The sequence below is a fragment of the Calliphora vicina genome, chromosome 4 (assembly GCF_958450345.1).
Source record: "Calliphora vicina chromosome 4, idCalVici1.1, whole genome shotgun sequence".
In the NCBI taxonomy this organism is placed as follows: domain Eukaryota; kingdom Metazoa; phylum Arthropoda; class Insecta; order Diptera; family Calliphoridae; genus Calliphora; species Calliphora vicina.
Genome location: NC_088783.1, coordinates 34,460,858 through 34,478,766, shown reverse-complemented (window position 1 = coordinate 34,478,766; position 17,909 = coordinate 34,460,858). Strand labels below are relative to the sequence as shown.

General features: G+C 27.1%; 1 protein-coding gene across 2 annotated transcripts in view; it reads right to left on the bottom strand.

Moving 5' to 3' along the window:
- RhoGAP19D (Rho GTPase activating protein at 19D) overlaps window positions 1–16,223 on the bottom strand; it is a 135,465-nt gene extending 119,242 nt beyond the window's left edge. The window contains exon 1 of one of the 2 annotated variants that reach the window (XM_065507038.1): window positions 15,330–16,223. The gene's annotated coding sequence lies outside the window, so the exon portion shown is untranslated. The remainder of the gene's footprint in view (window positions 1–15,329) is intronic. The other variant, XM_065507039.1, reaches the window with a different exon arrangement.
- Window positions 16,224–17,909: the final 1,686 nt, after the last annotated feature.

Genomic DNA, 17,909 nt, shown 5'->3' with positions numbered 1-17,909 from the left:
TCTTTGTTGTTAGCATGAGAAAATTGAACTGATGATACATTTTTTCTTGCACAAGAAATTATTACAAAAATATGAAAAGAGGATTAACGGTAAATTATTCATTTGATTTTGTTAATGTTCTAATATCACGTTGTTATCAGTACTCCAACATCGTTCTAATAAAGTGGCTGACATTTTTAATTCAAATCAAAGTTTAGTGCCTTTAACTAAACAAACAAGTTACTGCACATGATCACCGTAAACATTTTATTTTGATTTTCAAAGTCTGTCACGTTTGGGATTATAAGTGTATCTAGCATAAATCAAGATCATGGCAACAGCTTGTATTTAATTGTTTGTGTTAATAGCTTCCTTAATTATAAGCATGAAAACGTTAAAATTTGTGTATAATCTCTTTGTTTAGGAGTTATAGAACGTTGAAGTCATTTTATAAAATTTCCTTTAATTAATAAATTATCAAATTAAATTGAATTATCGGAATTACAAAAACGACAGAAAAATATTAATTAAAGCAAATTGTTTAATGAATTATGTTCGCTAATTTTTGTATTTTTCTATAGGTTTCAAAAACGAGTTCTATTTTTTGTCACGTTTGGGATGCCCTGTTTATTGCTATAATAGCAATAAACAACTTATCGATAAAACCTATCTTTTGTACAAAACATAGTGCTACATATATGCTATCGAAAAATTAACAATAAATAAATTTGTTTTCTGATTTCTATATTGGACTGTGGAGATGCCCATATTAAAAATCACTACATTTACAATGAATACAGTTCGAGTTTGTAAATATCTTGCCTCGATTGCTCTTCACAATCCACTTTATACAAAACCTGATTAAAAACAAGTAAGAGAGCTATATTCGACTGTGCCGAATCTTATATACCCTTCACCAAATTATACTTCAAAATAAAAATTTTAAATATTTTTAGGTAAACATTTTTTTTCCAAAGTTGTTTTTTTAAAAAAAAAAAATTTTTAAGTTTTTTTTTAAATTTATATTTTTTTTTTAAATTAAATTTTTTTTTTTCAATTAAAATTTTTTTATTTTTTTCCGATTTTGACCCATTTTATTTTTTCCGATTTTGACCCATTGTATGTCCAACTTACTATGGTCTTATATACGGCGTTGCAAAGGTCTTTGAAATATCTATCATTAGATAACCATATTGTCTATATTAATGACGTAATAATCCGTAATCCAGATATAGGTCAAAAATAGGTCAAAAATCGAGGTTGTCCTAGTTTTTTCCTTATATCTCATTTCCTTATATAATTCCGGAGATATTGATGTATGAATCGTGTATATAAGATATTAGGAGGCTTCGGAAAGTTGATTTCAACAGACAGACAGACGGACATAGCTTAATCGACTCCGCTATCTATAAGGATCCAGAATATATATACTTTATAGGGTCGGAAAATTATATTGTGGAAATTACAAAAGGAATGACAAACTTATATATACCCTTCTCACGAAGGTGAAGGGTATAAAAATGACATTTAAAGAAATTTATGAGAATAAAATATGTTGAAACATAAGTTCAACATAATGAACGACTTAATTCTTTTTAAGCTCTGAAAATCTCTAGAAGCAACAACAACAAAAAACAATACAATGCTTAACTGGTTACAAAAAGCCGTGTATTAACTCGTTACTGTTGCACACACTCACCACAACAACAGCAACAAAATCAGTCAATGTTGTTGTATAAAGCAACAAAACAACATAAAATGAGGTTTGGTTTGGGAAAGGTACTGCTGCTGATGATGCTGCTACAGCCACCATCACTGCTACTTGCTACTCTTCTTCTATAAATGTTGCACATACGAATACAAATAGCACGAGACAAGATGACAGCATAAATTATATAAAAAGTACATAAAAAAGAAGAGTGTGAAATGTAACAGTGGTTACACTGGTGGCAATAAAAGTTTTGTATTAATGAATATGTTTTCACTGAACAGAGAAAATTGGTTTTCAATTTCATAATACAAAGGGTATGTAAACAAATGATATTTTTCGCTCTTTTCCAGAAAATATAGCATCGTATAAAACATGCGATATTTTGTGACCACAATTGGCTAATATTCAGTGGTATTTGCTGTAGGTAAGTCCATGAACCACACAGCCGGCCATGAGAAATTTCCCTGTCGCGTAATTTTTCGAGTTGGCGATGTCAATTGGCCGCCTCGTGATTCAACGCAGCAGTACAAAATAAAATATTAGAATATACTTTTGGATTTTGTAAAATTTTGTGTTACCGCAGTATAATTACACATTATATAAATTATATTTCTATTCAAACATTTATCACATATTGAACTGGTTTCAATTATTTCATAATTGAATCAAGTATTCATGTGATCAAAAACAAAATAATTGAAACCAGTTCAATATGTGATATATATTTGAATTGAAACGGTTTAAGAAATAGTTTTTTCTGTGTAATATGTAACAGTAAGAACAAAACTTGATTGTTCCAGAACTATAAGTATTTAAAATAAGAATAGTAAAATTATGACAAAACTTATCCATGCTTTTGTTTATTTGTCTTTTACTTTTAATTTCCTTAAGATACACTGACACAAAAAAATTGTTTATTTAAAATATTTGTTATATTTTAACTTTACGAGCTGATTTTCTGATTTCTGCTCTTCGAAAGAGTTATTCAAATTATTTTGCCTTACCAACATCTGTTAGACCTTTTTTCTTCCTGATCCAGGTTTTCTTTCAATGTTCAAGTTTAGCTTATACTGTTTAATGGCTTTTGGAACAGTGTGACGATGAATTTTCAAATCTTGTTCTATTTTTTTTAAAAGTTTTAATTTTTTTCACGTACTTTTTTTCTGTCCATTTTGACCGAAATTACAGTTGAAAATTAATGATTTAGAAAAATATTATCTGACATATGTATTTTTAAAAGCTAACATGATTTAAAAAAAATAATAATTTTTTGGACCAAGGATAAATTTTGGCTTTAAGTTTTTTCTGAACTCTTTATTCAAACAATTTTTTGTTAATTATTGATGTTTTTCTCCAAATCTTATTTATTTTTTTATATTTGCTTTACATTTATTGTTTGCTTTATTTGTATTTATAAATACATACCCAATAGATATGAATATAAAAAGTTTTGAATTCTTTTAAAAAATGTATGTATACCGAAAAATAAACAAAAAAAAAAAATTTTATTATTTGAAAATCCAATACAATTTATGTTTAAACGATGTGCCTAGGGCTTTTATCCCGGGAATTCCCGGTACAAATTTCCCGGGAATTTTGCCAATTTTTCACTACCCGATTCCCGGGATTTTTAGTAGGGGATCCCGGGAATTAAAAACTGACGAAAATACATAGAAAACAAGTTAGAATTATATTTTTGTTTACCAAAAAACAGCTTATATCTCGGCAATAATAGACCGCTCGCTTATTATTATTTATTTGGGGATTTTCATATGAAAATTTAAAAAGTGAATTCATTATTTATAGAATTTATTTCTTATTGAATCATTCCAATTTCTTTAAATTTCTTCTTCAAATCCATAACAAAATAGCTTCAAAAATTTTTTAAATGATTAAATTGTTCTTCAATTCAAATCTAGTACAAAAAGGCTTAAGAGAATTTTTTCAATTAATTTTGGAAATGTTTTGATTTAACAAAAATTTAATCATTCAAAGTTTGAATAAATTCTGTTATTAATTAACTTTAAAATTAATTCAATTTAAACAAAGGCTTTGGAATGAATCTAAAAAATTTAATATTAGGAATGGATGTATGGAATTACGGATTAAGATTTTAGTGAATTAAGCTCAAATTTTATTAATTACTTCGAAGCTCTGATGTTTAATAATTATAACACTAAGTTTTTATATGAAATTTGGCTATAATATTCCTAATTTACAGTATCATTATATATTTCGGGAATAGCCGGGTACACGGGAATGTAGAAAAAAATTTCCCGATTCCCGGGAATCAAAAAAGGTCGGGAAATTAAAAACCCTAGATGTGCCACAAACGTGAGTAAATTAAGATCTTGAAAATCATTATATTTCAACTTAAACTTTTTTTCAGAACCGAATCTATTATTCTGCCCAATCTAAAACAAACCAAAATTTAAATTTTAATCGATAGATAGATTTTAGGATTTTCATTATCTTAAAAAAAAACAAAATTACGTTTTTTTGACAAATATTAATACTCAGAATTGTCGCCTGCAAATACCTTTAGTTGATTTTCTATTTTCAGAATTTAATTATGTTATTATTTTTTTTTTATTATTATGTATGTTTGCTATCTAAGACCAATATTTCAATTTGATACAAACGGAATGACAAAATCAATATACCCCCCATCTTTTTGGTGGTGAATATACAAAGTAAAGGAAAGTAAAGGAAAAGTTTCTATAAAATAAAATATTTTTAAAAATAGTTTCAAAGTTTTTCGAAAATATGTTTAAATGAGCCTTAGAAAATATATTTCATTAAAACCGGCTAACGGTCTTGAAAAAACCGGTTTCTCAAAAAACCGACCTGGTCGTGTTTACAAAGATGAAAAAACCGGTTAACCGGGTTTCGGTTTATAAAGAAGTCATTACTTTAATATCACTAAAACTAGTTACAAGTAAAGACTTTAATAACTCATTGAACTCACAGAATCAGTCACCAATAACAGCAGATTGTGCTTATGCAAATGACTGCAAAATATGCAGTTGTCTATCACATACTAAATAAGCGATTATTGGGCTTCTACTAAGTAATGCAGACAGTATGTAGTGGACATTGAAAAGTATTATATTGAGTAATTACAAGTCATAGCCTAGTTTTTATTGGCATCATAAACATTTATTTTCACTAATATATTTACATAAATTGAATTGACATCACTGTTTTTTATATTCAGTTTTTTTTTTGTAAAGTTGATAGAATAGGAAAATCATTATTTTATTAATCTTAATACATATTTAATTGATTTAACTTTAAATTGGAATAAGGAAGAGACGTCTTGATTGCAAATAAAATTTTATAAATAATAAAAATTTACTTTAAGTGTACATGACTGTCAAATAAAAGCAATGTAAGAATGTATGTTTGTCTATATGTCTGTTCGCCTGTGTCAGTGAGTGAATGAGTGAGTGAGTGTGTCTATCTATCAGAGAGCGACAATTTTATTTTTTAACGATCGATATTTTACTGCCTACTTGAAGTGACAAACGTGCCATCAGTTAAATGTTTGTTTATACAATGACTGAGTGTATGACGAAGTGGATTCGTACGAGAAGTTGTTGTAGAAGTAGTCGTAGTCAAAGTAAGAGTAATGTTTTGTCCTCCAACGCATTTTCCTTTATATTGTCACCCAGCCTGACTGCCTGGCTGCCAGCCTGCTGTTTCTGTAAAGCTTATATTCACATACACACCCTGTACAACAACACACACCAATACTGTGGCCAATGTTGTAAAAATCCTATACATTATGTGTTTGTTTTTTTTTTTTTCGTTTGTGTCTAGTGTAAATAAGTGACAGAGCATAATCCACCATTACCTCCTCCTCCCACTTCTGCTGTTGTCATCTCCCCCCTCTCTCTACATATTACTTTCTCTAGCCATTTGATGGTGTTTGTATTTTTTTACACCCTTGTCAATTGTTTACGGTTTTTAATAATGAAAAATATTAATACTTATGCAATACATTAATTCATTTTTTTTATTGTTAAACCATGAATGTTTAAATACTGATAATAGGATTAACAGGATCATTTTATAAGTGATTCAAATGGTTAATGACATTTGTAGAAAGTAAAATTTACAAATGCATGAAGTCCATAAATATCATGATTTCAAGGAAAACAGATTTTTATATTTGCAAGGATATTGCAGGGAGCGTGTCAAATTTAATACCTACATTAAATATTAAACACAAATTTAGAATTTTAGCAAAATTAAAGAAAGATATATTAAAATTTTCCAAACCTGTGCATAACCACAAATTTGCATCCAACTAAATGCCAATATTATCATAATTTTCGAAATGTCATTTATAATTTATAGATTTTTTAGCATTTTCTATGAAACTCAATCCAATCTTTATTAGCATTTGAATCAAAAACATAATAATTATCCTAAGCTATTGACAATAAATAAATTTACTGTCTACTCTTATTACCATAGACAAAAGCACACAAATATACAATTATTTAAGCTTGAAGAAAAAAAAACAACAAAAATTTAAATTTTAACAAATGTTAGTTTTGCTGAAATAATCGACTACTGTAAAATGTTGAGCCAAATAATTGTCATTTTAGTTTTTGTTTGTTGGTGTCAAAATGCCATAGAAAGAAAACTTTAAAACCAAAAATAAAATCGTAATTGTAAAATATTGTTATTGCTGTGATAATTGTAGTAGTAGTACAATACTACAAAACTAAATATACAATAAGGTGGCCCTTAGCGTAGAAACTCAAGCTTGCGGATTCCAATTCTTGTCATTTGTATATCAAGAATTCCACCAATGAGTACACAGCAAAAACATAAGTTTTAAACTGTTGGTCTTCCGAGTTTGAATACACGCAGTCTTTTTGCCATTTTAGTTTTTATTTTTTTAAATTTCGAAAAATTCCCGATTTTTTTTATGATTTTTTTTAATCAAGAAAATTTAATTGGGCTTTAACTTTAACATCCATATTCATAATTTAAACAAAAATTTAGAAATTTTTATGAATAAGGCCTTAAATATTCATATCTTATGAACCTGATGAAGATGTACTTGAAAGATAATTAGGCTACATAATTTTTCAACATAATGCAATTTTCAGATGGATTTTTGGTAATGTTCTCTATGTAATTTTTTTTTTATAATAATTTTAAAAATTGTTAAATCAACCGAATTAAATATTTTATGTGGCGGGAAGTCCTACTATTTTTCTGCTTACAAAATATATCTTAGAGAGTACAACTTCAAATAGACACAAACCATTATCGAGAAGTTGTATTTTTTCAACCTTATAAGGTAAATATATCAACTTTAAACTAAGTAATTAAAATAATAGGTGTATGACTTAAAAATGCGGGATTTACAATATGTAGACAACCAAGTTTTTTTTTGCTACCAACGAATAGTCAGATATGTGAAATTTTGCAATTTCAAAACGTTTGCGAGCAGCGATAAAAATTGAATCCATTACAATAAACCGAAGCGTAAGAGATCGTATGTGAAGCCCGATCAACCAGCCGAATCGACACCAAAGCCAAATATCCATGGCGCTAAGGTAATTCTCTTTAGGAACAGTTTTTTACGGGATAGGAAATGTTGGGAAATCCGCAAAATTTTCCATACAGAAATCCCATGAAATTGTGCGAGAATTCCTTAATTTTATGTGATTTAACTTTACTTTCTTTTTTTAACTTGACTTTCATTAAAGTATGCTTTAAGGTCCAAAACAAATGCAGAAGATGCATACAACAAAAAAGATTTAACCCAAACATGCTCATTATTCAAATTATTCCAAAACAAGTGAATGTACAGGACTGCCACAGAATTCAATCCGATCGACAGTGGAATAATTTAATATTTAGCTTTTTCACAAAGAGTAAAACGAAAATTTTTTGAATAAAGTTTAAAATAACATCTTTATTTAATATTTGATTTAATAAACAAAACATTGCTAATTCAAAATTAAAAAAAAATATAACCAACTACATTTTAGACAAACAATTTTTTTTTGATTTAAAATTTAACATTTGTAATCATACAATATTTGGACCCAAAAATGCAAATAAAATGTACAACCTCTAAACGTTATAGAATTTTGCTAAAACTTACAGCATTTGATTTTTAGTTAATATTTCAACTTAGTAACAAAACAAAATGCTAACAGTGCTAAATAAGGGCCATCCTAATATACGTTTCTTCACATAAATAAAACTAAGACCTACATACAGCTGTAGAGTGTATAAAGTTTCGCTTGTTACCGCTTTTAACTGTTTGTTGTTTCATGTTATTGTTGGTAATGGAAAGATAGCGGTTTTTATTGTTTTTTTTTCAACTTTTAGAGTCTGTTTCAATTATGAAAGCTGTGATTGTTGGTTCTTTTTTATATTTAAAGTACAAAAAAAAAAAACAAAAATACAAATAACTGCAAAATTCAAAACAGTTTTTTTTTATCTAGCATTTGATAAAGGTAACTGCCATAATATTTATTCAGACTTTCATACACTAACAAATTAGTTTTTTTGATGCTTTATCTCAGGGCCGAAAATAAAAATATTTATTTTCTTTTCAAAGAATTTCTATTTGAGCTGAAATTTTGCGTATATTTGCACATAAACATTTTATACGTTTCATTTTATTAACTTTATGTAATAGAAAACATAAGAGAATTTCATTGATTATGCAAATATGATATTATTATATAAATGTATAAGGTGACGAAAAATGTATCACTCTATCGGAAGATGCTATAACTTTTTCAAATGGCGGCAACAATCAGTTTTGTTTTGATATTTGTGCAGTATCGAAATATAGATTACAGGTTGATAATTTGTAAATAGGCAGACGTCCGTACTTTTCTCAAAATATTTAAACATATCGAAAAGTTGACTTTTTAACAAAGAACTTTTCTATAGAAAAGTTGACTTTTTAACAAAGAACTTTTCTATAGAAAAGTTGACTTTTTAACAAAGAACTTTTCTATAGAAAAGTTGACTTTTTAACAAATAACTTTTCTATAGAAAAGTTGACTTTTTAACAAAGAACTTTTCTATAGAAAAGTTGACTTTTTAACAAAGAACTTTTCTATAGAAAAGTTGACTTTTTAACAAAGAACATTTGTATAGAAAAGTTGACTTTTTAACAAAGAACTTTTCTATAGAAAAGTTGACTTTTTAACAAAGAAATTATTATAGAAAAGTTGATTTTTTAATAAAGAACTTTTCTTTAGAAAAGTTGATTTTTTAATAAAGAACTTTTCTTTAGAAAAGTTGACTTTTTAGCAAAGAACTTTTCTAAAGAAAAGTTGACTTTTTAGCAAAGAACTTTTCTAAAGAAAAGTTGACTTTTTAAGAACTTTTCTATAGAAAAGTTGACTTTTTAACAAAGATAAAAAGAAAAATTTACTTTTTAACAAAGAAATTATTACAGAAAAGTTAATTTTTTAATAAAGAACTTTTCTTTAGAAAATTTGACTTTTTAGCAAAAGAACTTTTCTATAGAAAAGTTGATTTTTTCACAAAGAACTTTTCTATAGAAAAATTGACTTTTTAGCAAAGAACTTTTCTATAGAAAAGTTGACTTTTTAACAAGGAAATTCTTATAGAAAAGTTGAATTTTTAATAAAGAACTTTTCTGTCGAAAATGTATCGTTTTAACAAAGAACTTATCTATAGAAAAGTTGTCTTTTCAACAATGAACTTTTCTATAGAAAAGTTGAAGAAAAGTTGTATTTTCATCAAAGAACTTTTCTAAAGAATATTTGAAGAAAAGTTGTCTTTTCATCAAAGAACTTTTCTTTAGAAAAGTTGTCTTTACAACAAAGAACTTTCTTTTAGACAAAAATGTTTTCTATAGAAAAATCTTAAAGATCTTCTTTCGTCTAAAATAATCAATCTTGCCTCTAATTAAAGAACATTTTTATTACAACAATTTCAACAATAATTTTTATATAAATTTTAGTATAAAATAGAAATTCAATTAAATTAATATCGCAAGTGCCATTTAAAAGATAAAAATAAATGCTGATAAAACCGGATCAATGTTGTTTAAATTGCAGAAAAATAAATATTTTAAAATTAGTCATCTAATCAAAACCAGAAATGGACTAAACGATACTTTTTCAACATCATGACATTTGAACATAAAAAAATAAACACCCTCCCTTTATTAATTAATTTAAAAAAAATACATACATCGTGATTGAAATTAAAATTTAATAACTGCCTTGCAACATAGAAATAAACAGAAAATAATCGCAATTGAAAAATGTATTATTTTTTTTCTTCATGCTATATAAAACTATTCAATAATTTAAAGGTAATTATTTTTCAATTTTATTTACAATCTTTGTTTTGTGTGGCTTTTACAATTTGTTAGTTTCTGTTAATTTCAATTTGTAATTGCAGTTATTTTTTCTTTTATTTCAAAGTTAAAAACAAATACTACCTAAAATAAACAAATTTAAATTATGGATGGATAATCCAACTGAAATGCTTTAACAACCAACATCATATAAAAAATACAACTTAAATAACAGCAATTTAATTTCAAAGTAAATTTACAATTACAAAATAACATTTATATATTTGTTGTTGTTATTGTGAATTTTGTTGTAGTCATTTTATATATTGTATTGTTCTTGTAACCACTACTGAATTTATATTGTGCAGTAAATGATATTTTCTAAATCCAAAAAAAAACCTTGGACTTTTGTTATACATATTGAATATTTTCCATTTTGTTTTTCTATAACATCCATCAAGTAAAACCTGAGCAAAAGGTAAGTACGTGTATAAAACAATAAGGCCCCTAAAAGATCGATACAAGTGTTATAAATATCGCAAATTTTAAAATATATTTTTTAAAATTTTTAAAACCTTGCCTTCACAAAATATTGTAATCACTACGTATGTTTGTGATCCAAACATAAAGTGGCCCTGATTCAACTCATTTACATGTACCCAGTCTAGCAATAGAGTAAAGCAACTATAAACTAAATCCGAGAATACAGATGATAGTGTTGGTAATTCTTGTTCCAAAATTAAATAAAAGCAAAAGCTTAACAAAAACGCTAAGGTTTCTACATGAAATAAATGAATAAAATAAAAGTAATAAAATTTAAAATTTTTTTAAACTCTCCCAGTGAGTGTTATATTACTGGCTAAGCTACTATCTTATGGTCAAGCAGACACAAACCTGGCCATATGGCTAACACGCTGGCAGTTTGGCTAGCTGACTAATATATCTTCTTGTAAAACGATCAATGAACGTAAAAAAGCGAAAGAAAAAAAAAACAACATAAAATTCAATTTCATGCAAACATCCATGTTTCATACCTACAACAGCAACATTATGCCAGACAGCCAGCTTCGTAAGAAAAATAATATTAGTCAGTGCTGGGTATTTGTTTGAATATACATACTTATTATGTATTAGAGTAGTATGGTACCAATGTACCAATCTCAGACGGTAGCAAATAACGTAACAAATGTTAAATTAACATCCAATGACTAATGTATACATTTCTATTTACAAATATTTTTTTTTTACTACTACTAAACATTTTACTATTGTTTATTTTTTAAGTTTAATAACCAGAAAACATTTTAATACATTTTTTATATCAACTGTAATTTACATTTTCTTTCAAGTAAGCAAAAATATTGATTTGCAAAGTTGAATTCAACACTAGATGTTTTAGTAATTCTTGCGGTTACATTTTTCTTCCTAAAGAAATTTAAGGAATTCTTTAAAAATAAATTGTATAGTCATATTTTCATTAATAAGCACTCATAAGCGTAAATAAAAATAAAAGCTCCGTGGACTAATTAGAGCATCGAAATAATTAACTTCATTTACTAAAATTCAGTATTAAAAAATATCAGCAATTCCATCCAATAAACCATTCCCAACAAAAATTCCTTAGTAGTAAATGGCTTTCATTAAAGTATTAATTCAAACTTTAAGTGGTTAAACTATTGTTAAATCAAATCTAATCCGAATTGAATTAAAAAAAAGTTATTTCTCTATCATGTAATTTTGAAATAATGTCCTAATATTTCACGAATCGACATTTTTAAACCATTGTGAAATATTAGAACATTATGACAATTGTGAATTGACCAATTGTTTCGTTTTCAATCATTTACAATTCAAACGGTCTGCTATTAAGTCATATTATCCTAATATACATATGTGTTATGATTATTTAAACCAAAAAGTTCTAAACTAATAAGACTTTTTGAACTACATATGTTTATTGTTTTGTCATAAAATGACTTTTTTTTTCGTTTGAGGATAAACAACAATTTGTTTAAACTATCATAATATATTTGGACATTATGACAATATGACTTAATAGCAGACCGTTTGAATCCCTTAAAATCGATGTCTTCCGATCGGTATGAAATTTGCACCAAGGTTAGTTCTATTGGATAGTAACTCAGACACAATTTTTCAACAAGATCGGTCGAGAACTCTCTGAATTATAGGGGGTCAAATTTTGACATTTTGGTCAAACAGATGTTTTTTCTTATCCATGTAACTTATTACCTATTGTTCTTAGCAAAATGTGTCCCAAATTTTAAAAAAAGGCCCATTTTGAAAAAAAATTCGAATTTGCAAAAAACAATTAATAATTGAATGGGTTGAGTTACAACATTTTTATTTTGATAGATATCCCACTCACATCTTACTAAGTGACAAAATAGGTCTTAAAGGAAAAGACCTTAGCTTTCTTTTGAGCAAAAAAAAAATTTTAAAAAAAGGTCCCATATTGCAAACAAATTTCGATTTTGCAAAAAAAAAAATAAAAAATTGTATGTCTTGCGATATCCCACTCGCAATCCACTAAGGGACTAAAAATATCTTAAAGGAATGGACGTAAGCTTTCTTTTAACTAAAAAAAAAAATTAAAAATTTTATTTTGATAGATATCCCACTAAGCGACCAAAAGTGTCTTCAAGGATAATATCTAAGCTTTTGTTTGAGCTAAAAAAAAAAAATTAAGGATCCATTTTGAAAAAAAAGTCAACAAAGTTTTTGATTTTGCAAAAAAAGTCAAAAATTGTATGTTTTGAGTTACAAAATATTTATTTTGATAGATATCCCACTCGCATCCCACTAAGCGACCAAATAGGTGTTCAAGGAAAATATCTAAGCTTTATTTTAAGAAAAAAAAGTGCCCATTTTAAAAAAAGTCAAAAAAGTTTTTGATTTCGGAAAAAAAATATTAAAAATTTTTTATTTTTTTTTTTTAATATTTTTTTTTCGAAAGATTGAAGAAAGAGCTATCTAAACTATTTGTAGGTAATAAGTTACATGGATAAGAAAAAACCCCTGTTTGACCAAAATGTCAAAATTTGACCCCCTATAACTCAGAGAGTTCTCCACCGATCTTGTTGAAAAATTGTGTCTGAGTTACTATCCAATAGAACTAACCTTGGTGCAAATTTCATCACGATCGGAAGACATCGATTTCAAAAGTTGGTTCACTTGACATGAAATGCCCCATATGTATGATAAAAAATTGTCTTAAGCTTTTTTGTAATAGATTTGAGTTGAAGGAATATTGAATTATTGAATCAATATTGTAATAGATTCGAATTAAAGAAAACTTGTATTATGAAAAAGGAATTAATACCTTAATGTAAGAAAGGAATGAATTCAATACGTCTGCAATACAAAGGAATTAAGACTATGATAGAAATAAATGATTTTTTTTAATGGAATAGATAAGAGATTCAATTTATTTTGATTTTGTTCAATTGTTAGTGTTTTTTTATGAAAAACTTGTCATTCAAACGTCCTCTGAAAAAATAGTCAAGCCGGATTAAAGCTCAATATAAAAGCTTTCAATTGACATCGGCAAATCGAGAAATACTTTATTATTACTCTTTATCCAAAACTGAATAGTTTGGCCGGCTCTGCGGCTTTTGGCATCGATGATAAATAAAATTCTTTGTTCACGACTATAGCGTTCCATGCTGAGAATTTCTCAACATATTGAATAAATTTCAAGGGATTACATCTCAATTTGTGATAGTTATGATATTAAGGAAAAGAACTTAATTAAATTGTGAAAATAGAATACTGGAATTCTGAAAATAGAATAGCTGGAATCTCAAAGCTAGGGTCATATTTTCCTCAGCTTTTGGATAAATAACCGCCTTTAAAATGGATATATATTCGTTTCCAGTCATAGTTTCGTCTGTGATATGTATTGTCTCATAACATAATATTGCCACTTCCAAACTTGACTGTCTGTTATTTGTGTACTTAGGTCCAGCATTTTTTCCCTTTTGCCATCCGGCAAGATTGTTTACTTTATATTACATTTCTGTCACGACTAGTTTAAATCGTCTTTGGCAATATTTATACGAGCAGTAATGTTAGAAATAAGAGATTTTCACATCGTCTAACAGTACGACAACTAATTTCAAATAAGCTCTTTTCAATCTTTTTTAGTTTTTTACGACATATTTTACTCAGCTTTTTTATTTTTACCAAAAATAGAGAAAAGTTCTTAATTATAAAAACCAGTTAACCGACACAAAAAAAACATCATGTCAAATTATTTGAAAATATTCGAAACTGTTAAGTTTTTGTTGCTGAAAAAACCGGTTTAAGTCATTGAATATTCTGGTCTTCCTCCCAAATGTTGAGTTTTACCGGGAACTCTATCGTGAAATTTTGAAATACCGTATAACAACGATTTATTTTGGATTTAGTCTACTTTTTCCATTGTTTTGACAATGATAAAAATAAGAATTATAACCTCATTCTATAAATTCATTTTTGTTAAATTTTAAAATGCCGAAAAAATGGTGAAATTTACTATATTCTAATAGAAAAACTACTAAATTGGAATTTATCTGAGAAATAAACAATCATCTGTAGATATGTTTTTGACAAATATTAATAATGAGTACATTACATATATCGTCTGAAAATATCTAAAGTAACATGATCAATTAAATATTTAAATTTTACTTTGATCGCAGCAGTCTGTAATCACACTTTTCTAATAAGAATGATTAGATAATTAAGACGATTTATTGCCATTATTGTCATAAATTGTATACCTATACCGGCTTTACACAAAAATTAAATAACATTTGGTACTTTATTTAAATCTGTAACGTAAACTAAAAACAAAGCAGTGGTGTGCTATTATCTTCGTCATCGTTGTTAAGGAAGTGTAAAGGAGCGTTTGTCTGTATTTAGTTTCTTTTTTGTTTTACTTGTTGTTGCTGTGGTTGTATTACCAAATGTTTTGGGTTAGTTAGAAGTGCAACATTTGGTTGACTTGTCTTGGCTGGCTGGCAGACTGGCTAGCTAGCAACAAGATACGATGGAAATGCAAACAACTACAACAACAATATCAGCAGCAATATTGTATATAGTAATATGCAACAGGAATTACACTACACAAAAGCGGGAAGACAACTTTCGCTCAATTATTAAAGACATAAAGTCAAAACACAACAGTCAGACAAAAACTGAGCCGAAAGAAAGAAATAAAAAATACTGATACCGAAAAAAATAAGACATTTTGGGGATAAGAAATTGGAAGAAAACGAATATAAAAAAAAAACAAAAACCGAACTAAAAACTTACCTATTGGAAAAAATAAAGCAACACAAAAAGTATCCACCAATAAAGTTGTTTTTGTTGCCGCAATATTCCTAGGGATTTAACAAATACAGCACTCGATTTTTTATTTTTCTTATTGTTGTTTTTATTTTATTTGCAAACAACTAAGAAAGCACTTCTTAAGTTAAGTTTCATTTAAAGCACTATTTATTATTTTACAATAAATTATGTATTATTATTTTGTTGTTATTGTTTTTTCTTATTTTGTTATTTAGAACTTTAGAGTAATAATAGCGGCAGTGCTAAAACAAATTAAAAAGTTGTTTCTGTTTCATGCAGTTTTATCTTTCGTCACTTTGTATACACAGCCACACACTCCCATTCAACACAATTTTGTACCATAAATTCAATAATTTTATAACAATTCTTGCTTTTCTATTTATTTCGTTGTTTCAAATATCTCATGTACACATTATTTGTTTTATATAAATTTTTAATTTATTTTTCTTTCACTTTTTCATAACTTTTCCAAAATTAAGAATTTTTTTGTATTTATTTTTTCACTTTTATTCCTTTCTTTTGCACTCACTTTTTGACACTGGAAAATTATAGTTGGTCGTGTATGAGATGAGAAGAAATAAAATATAAAAAAATACGACGATGGACAAGTAAAAGAAAACCACAGAAATTTTTTCAATGCACCATCTTTTTTTCCATTTGGAAAATTTCGTTGTTAAATTAGATATTCTCAATTGTAATTGATGTTTCAGCACTTGTTAAGTATTTATATTATTTAAATAACACAATATTTTATAGAAATTGAACTAAATACACCTTTTTTATAAATCGATTACATGCGCGTATATATTCTACATGGCGTTTGCAAGGAAAGAAGAAAAACTTATGAACAAGAAAAGAAATGTGTGTGAAAAAATCATCAAAAATGGGAATAAGAAAAAATCGACGAGTTTATGGCCTGGCCATGTTAACAAATTGTGTAATAACGCCCTTGTTATGAAAACAAAATAACAGCGCTGCAATTACCAACTTGTAGGAGTTTTATAACAAGCAGTTTTAATATATAACAAAGCTTTTTCGTTATGGCAGCTCCTGATTTTAAGTTGTGAAGTGGTGAATTTATATGAATTTCTTAATGTTGTCAATTTATGTGTTTTAACATTTTTAAATGATTTAAATTAATGTTTAGTAGTTCTAAAAAAATTGGTATATACAAGGATCAATTTACAGTAAATATTTATCATTTTTAGTTAATAATTTTGTTGAAATTATTCGATATCCGCGGCTAAAGACAATGCATATATTTGAAATCTGACTTTATTATTCGGTTCTGCAAAAGAAAATGTAGGACAAATGAGGCTTATTTGACACTAAATGTATAAAACGTTATTTTAATTATAACCCTGTGCCCATCTTGATAAATTTGTGTCATGATAAACTTCAAAATATTTGTTAAGAGAAAAAATATCATATATATTCTGCTTAAACCAGGCCAGTTCACATTTACAAGATTGTTCATATTTGTGAATGTCATCTAATTCCCATCTACAGCTAGAGAAATCCAAAAATTATTATGCAGTTGAATTAGAATTTAGCCACTATCCTGTTGATTTATATTTCAACTCTGTGTAGATATATAAAATACGTTAAAAAAACAAAAATAAGCTGTTCATATTTTAAAGCTTTAAGCTAGTTCACTATGTTCATATTTTAGAGTACCCTATGGAAGTAAAAATTGTTCATATATTGGGGTGTTCATATTATCGCGAGTGCACTGTATTAGTTATTATGATAAAATTGTTAGTGTTTCAGCTCAGATAACTAAAATATCATAACAATTAATGACAAACAAAAGTCATTAATTTTTATGATAAATATACATAAGGTAAAAGACGTATTTATCTTTAAAAAAATATGCAAAATATTTTCCACTCGTCTTAAATATTTCATTCAGCAGACAACTTTCAAAACTTAAATATCTGAACATTTAGTAATTTCTGAACCGGGTTAAAGCCCATATAATGTCAAACATAATCACAGTAGCTTAACCTAAAAGTACAATTTTCCAAGACATTGTTAACGGACGATATTAGCTTTAAGGATTATTCGCATAGTATCAGCCTTTAACGGCACCCTATAAGGAAAAATATAAAAAGGTAAAATCGCAACTCTGAGGCGTCCAATTGACATACAGAATGCAGAAGATCGATTGTTTGATTAGCTTTTCAGCCAATATTTTATAATGTACAATATTTCCCAATCTTGTTCAAGCGTAAATCGTCAATATTTCGAATAGAAAAAATCCATCACTGTAAAAATGATTTGAAAAGATACTAGTATTCGGACCACCCTGTATATATTAATCTAACAAATATAAATATTCATATTTGATACTGTAATACTTTAGATTCAGCAGTTAAATAGCGATAATGTTTTACAGATGATATTGCAAATACGCATCAAACAATTGATAGTTTCAAAATTTGAATTATGTAAAATATGTTTTCGATTGCAGAAATTATTTGTAGAACCAAAAGTTATTTTTTATAAATTCTATTAATAGCTTTTTAAATGATAGTATTATAA